Source organism: Arachis ipaensis, chromosome B10 (genome assembly GCF_000816755.2).
Source record: "Arachis ipaensis cultivar K30076 chromosome B10, Araip1.1, whole genome shotgun sequence".
Classification (NCBI taxonomy): Eukaryota; Viridiplantae; Streptophyta; class Magnoliopsida; order Fabales; family Fabaceae; genus Arachis; species Arachis ipaensis.
In genome coordinates, this window is record NC_029794.2 from 9,236,260 (window position 1) to 9,242,014 (window position 5,755).

The window sequence follows — 5,755 nt, forward strand, 5'->3', positions numbered from 1 at the left end:
TCTATTTTTTTTCAATTGAATCAGCTTTTAATTTTATAATTAGGTCATTTTCGTATAAAATTATTAAAATTAACAAAATATTTTTCTCAAAAAACATGTTCCATCCGGATTACGCAGGCCGATCTATGAGCAGTTTTGAGCAATTTCATATATGTGGTGCTGCTATTCATCGAGGCGAGATATAGGTTGGCTGGTCTCCAAACACCACGAGTGGAACACCTGCAAAAGAATCTCCGGCATTCAAGTCAGAAGTGTTTCAAATGAATCGCAGATAAAGTAAAAGAAAGAAAAGAAGTGATATTATATCGTGCTTGTTCCACTTCTGTCATTCCGAGGTTGTTTAAATAGATAAGAAAGCCGTTGTGCCAAGTTCCCAATATCTCGGATTTTTCCGCAGTTTTTGTTGTGGTTGGTGTCTAGAATCTTTCTTCCGTTGTTGAGTGATTTGTTACCTGATTCCTAGTTCTCTAAGTAGCCGTTGTGTTTTGTTTGGGCCGAGGTTTATGGTCCACACCACAGCCCCTAAACTTGACCTATTTTTTGAAAAAAAAAAAAAAAAAAAGAGAAGGAGGAGGAAAACGGGTCGAGCTTCGGAACTACCTCGGCCCATAATTTTGTTGGACTGTATAAGGTGGTTCCCCAGCCCCTAAGCTGGATGTGTTTCCTTTTAGTGTTTTGTTTTTATACGTTATTTATATATATCTGTTTATTTATTTTTGAATCATGTCTCCTAGTTTCTTGCACCTCTAGCACTTAATGGACATGACCGTGGTGCTTTCCTCTAGGTATCCCTGACCGTTTGATCAAATTCTTTTGATTTGATGTTAAATTTTGAATGGTTGTTATTTGAAGAGTTTTTATGGGCAATGAACCGTTTTTATTGTCTTAAATTGGGTGATGATATTAGTGGACTATTTGCCAAAAACTGAAGTTCTTTTGTGCTAAAAAGAAAATGAGCAAAAAAGGTTAGTTTATTTGGCTACGGTTGAGTTTTCTCTTTTTTGCTGCATCTGTTCTTTGCATGCGTTATTGTTAATAGAAAAACCTCAAATCATTGTTAGCGAGAGTGACCCCTGTAGTTGGGAGCATAAGAATGTCAAATGTCATGCTTCTTATTTTAACGATGCGAAGTCAGTAGAAATTCTTGATTCGGATGTGTGGGTTAGGGAGGGAAGTAAAGTTAAAATAGAGGTGCTTCAGTGCGCAGATGATGACCGTGTTTGCGAAAAAAATTGTGACTGGTCCTATTTTTATGTTTATAGTTGTGTTCTTACAGAGCTCGGGGTTAGGTTTCCTTTTACCGATTTTCAATGTGGTGTGTTGTTTGGCTAAATTGTGCTCCATCACAGTTACATCCGAACTCCTAGGGTTTTGTTAGAGCCTTCGAGGTTTTAATGGACGTTCTGGGGCAGGCTCCGTCTTTGAGAGTGTTTTTTTGTTTGTTTCAAGCTAAGGGTAGAAATGGTAGAAAACTCCAATATCGGAGAGAAAGATGATTGAATATGTTATTCTTGGTTTTGCTTGTATTTTGTTTTTGAACTTTTGAATTTTCACTTTCGATTTATATAATCGGTTGGTTTAGTTTGATGACTGTGTACCGAGTATGAAGCTCAGTTTTATTTGACTGGATTTTGTAAATTTGTAGGATTTGAATTATGCATGCTTTATGACTTTTTGTATTTCTTTATTGTAAAAGATGTACAAAGTTTGATGTGGGCGTCTGGCCTCATTAAAACCTTCTCTGAGCAAAAACCCAATTTAGGAAAAAAGATCATGAGTAGGAAAAAGAGTACCATCATGCGCGTTTATGATTATGGTATGTACAACTTTAAAGAGGAAACATTCCATGTTCCAGGCACTGTGCTTCCCATTAGTGTTTGCAGCGCATAAGCCCCATGCCGAGTACTTTGTCAACTCGATATGGTCCGTCCCAAGCAGTTGCGAGCTTGCCATGTCCTTGAGTTCGTCGTGCTTTTCTGTCTTTCGCAAGACTAGATCTCTTGTTTGGAAAGCTCGGCGGATCACCTTTCTGTTATATTGTCGTTGCATCAATTGTTGTAAAGCCTTTTGCTTCAGAGAAGCATCGTTTCTTATTTCTTCTATCGTATCAAGTTCGGTTGTTCGAGCTTGATCATTTGAAGTTTTCGTATGGTGTTCGGCTCTAATTGTGGAAGTGGCGATCTCTACGGAAATTATTGCATCTGCCCCATATACTATTCTGAAAGGGGTTTCTCCCGTGGCCGAATGGATGGTGGTGTTGTAACTCCATAGCACCTCGGGAACTAGATATGCCCACTGGCCTTTTGCCTCACCGAGCTTTTTCTTTAAAGCCATCAAAACAATTCGGTTGGCTGCTTTTGCTTGCCCATTTGTTTGAGGATGTTCTACAGAACTAAAATGATGTTTAACATGGAAGTTCTGTAAAAAATAAGCAAGTTTTGAATCAGTGAATTGTCTTCCATTATCAGATGATCTCACCTGGAATTCCGTATCTGCAAATGATGTTTTTCAAAGGAAAGATTGTATCTTGTCTGCGGTGATTCGTGCTAGTGGCTGTGCTTTAATCCATTTAGAAAAGTAATCTATATATACCAAGAGAAATTTTACCTGACTTGGTGCTATTGGGAATGGTCCTAAGATGTCCATTCTCCACCTGAAAAATGGCCAACTTACCTCCGTAATATGCAACATCTCAACAGGGTTGTGCATTATTGTAGCATGTTTTTTACAATGGTCACATCATTTTACTTTGTTTATGTAATCTTTTCGTATAGTCGGCCAGTAATAGCTTGCTCTGGGTAGCTTTGCTGCGAGACTTCTTCCCCCTATGTAATTGCCGCAAACTCCCTCATGGACTTCGTCCATGGCTTCTGCCAATTCCTTTTTGCTTAGGCATTTGAGGAGCGGTTGTGAAAATCCTCTCTTGTATAGCTCGGCACCGACCAATGTATAGAAGCTTGCTTGTCTCCGAAATAGTTTTGGATTTGTCTCATCAGTAGGTATTGTTTTGTGGCGGATGTAGTCTATGATCGGTGTTCTCCAATCTGGTTCCTGTGACATGCTTAAAACACATGTTAGGTTCACGCTAGGTTTTTCTAGCATTAGTTGTGATAGTTTAGGCGAAGTGCCTCTCCTGCTTGTTGCCAACTTAGATAGTATGTCAGCTCGTTGATTATTTTTTCTTGGGACATGAATAATTTTGAAACTATCGAATGTCGAGATAAGATCTCTTACCATATCTCAGTATCGTTCCAATAAGGGGTCCTTTACCTGGAAAGATCTGTTAACCTATTGTATTATTAACAGCGAATCGCAATGTACGATGATCCTCGGTATCTGTAGTTTGATGGCGAGGTTTAATCCGACTAGCAGAGATTTGTATTCCGCTTGATTGTTGTTATCTTCGAAAGAGAATCTTACGGACTATTCTATTATGGTGTCCTCATATTCAAGTATGATTCCTGCTCCGCTTCCTTCATTATTTGATGCTCCGTCAACATACATCCTCCATGTGCTCTGTTCGGTGATGTTATGTGGGCTAGTGAACTCGGAGATGAAGTCGGCCAAGATTTGTGACTTTAGAGCTTGCCTGGCTTGATACTGGATATCAAATTTGAATAATTCGATAGACCATTTGATCAACCTTCCTGCCATTTCCGGTTTTGCTAATATCTGCCAGAGGGGTTGTTCTGTCTGCACGATAATGGTGTGGCTTTGGAAGTAATGTCTGAGCCTTCTAGCCGTGGTGAACAGGGCCAGAGATAATTGTTCTACCCTTGTGTATCTTTGCTCGATTAGCTGCAAGACCTTGCTAACAAAGTATAATGGTTCTTGTGTTTTTCCTGTTTCAATTACAAGAGCCGAACTTATAGCATGATTAGATACAGATAGATACAAATATAATGGTTTACCAGCCTCCGGGCACTATAGTATCTGGGGAGACGCCAGCATGGTTTTCAACTTCGTGAAAAATTCTTCACATGCATTTGTCTAAGTGAACTGTTTATGTTTCGATATTGCTTGGAAAAAATAATAAGATATGTCTGCTATTGCTGGCAGGAACCGTGACAGAGCTGCTATTCTTCCTGTGAGCTTTTGTACTTCCTTCACAGTTCTTGGCGAGTTCATGTTAAGGATTGCGTCACATTTCTCAAGATTTACTTCGATTCCCCTGGAGGTCAACATGAAACCCAGAAATTTGCCACCTTGTATACTGAAAGTACATTTTTCAGGGTTTAGCCTCATGTTATATGCTCGGATCTGACCAATGACCTCGGCCAAATCTTCGCAATGCGAGTTCCTTTGTGGGGTTTTGGCCACCATATCGTCGACATTGACTTCGATGTTTCTCCCAATTTATTTTCCAAACATTTTATCCATTAGTCGTTGGTATGTTGCACCTGCATTCTTAAGGTCAAAAGACATTACCGTGTAACAAAAATTGCCAAATTCTGTTATAAATGCAGTCTTATGTTGGTCTTCAGGATGCATTAGAATCTGGTTATACCCAGAATATGCATCCATAAAGTTCAGACAATTAAAACCGGATACGCTATCTACTAACTTGTCAATACAAGGTAGTGGATATGCATCCTTGGGGCATGCCCTGTTAAGGTTTGTGAAGTCAACGCACATGCGCCATTTACCTGTATTCTTTCTTACCATTACAACATTCGATAGCCATGTTGTGAACCTTACTTCCTTGATAAATCCCACTGATAATGGCTTTTTGGTTTCATCTAACGATGCTTGTCGTCTTTCCTCTCCAAGGTTGTGTTTCTTTTGGGCCATGGGCTTGACTAACAGGTCTACAGCTAGCTTATGGCATATAATGCTAAGGTTGATGCCTGGCGTTTCTGCTGGAGTCCACACAAAGAGATTGGCATTGTTTTGGAGGATCTCTATTAGCCGAGCTTTTTCCTTACCTAAAAGTACATGATCGATGTATGTAAACTTGTTAGGTTTCCATAAAACGTTACCTTCTCAAGTTCGTCCAGTGCTTAAGGTCTGTCTCAGAATTCCTCCCTTGGATTGAGCTCATTGAGGAGAGGAAGGTCGTTCGAGTTGTAGACTGCCTGTACTTGTGCTGGAACTGCTTTGTTCGGTACCTGTTGTTTTAAGCTAGCATGGTAACATCGCCGTGCTTCTTTGTGGTCGGCATGTGCTGTAGCGATGAGCTCGTCCTGCACTAGAAACTTAACACACAGATGTAAAGTGGATATAATTGTACCAAAAGTATTTAAAGTTGGTCTACCTAAAATGATGTTGTATGAGCTTATGCAATATACTATTATGTATCGAATATCAACCGTTTTTGTGAGGGGGGTTTCTCCCAAAACCGTTCTTAACCAAATAAGTCCCATTACCTGTACCCTTTCTCCTGAGAATCTGACTAGATATCCGGAGTAGGTTGAATGTCCTTATAAGATAAGTTCATTTTTTGAAAAGTGGAGTAAAACAGAACATCAGCACTACTACCTGGGTCTAGCAAGACCTTTCTTACCAACAGGTCTCCCACTTGTACTGAGATGACAACAGGGTCGTCGAGGTTTGGACTTGTTGACTTGCAATCTGAGTCTGTGAAAGTGATTTCTCCCGTGGGTGTATCCTTCTTGGGTAAGAAGGTTGTCCCCTTAATTGCCAACATTTCTCGGTAGCTCCATTTTTGGGCCGAATTTGTGGTACCTCCGTTGGCGAAGCCACCTGAGATGCAATTTATGAGTCCTCGTTGCTGGCTTGGGTTTGCCCATTGTCT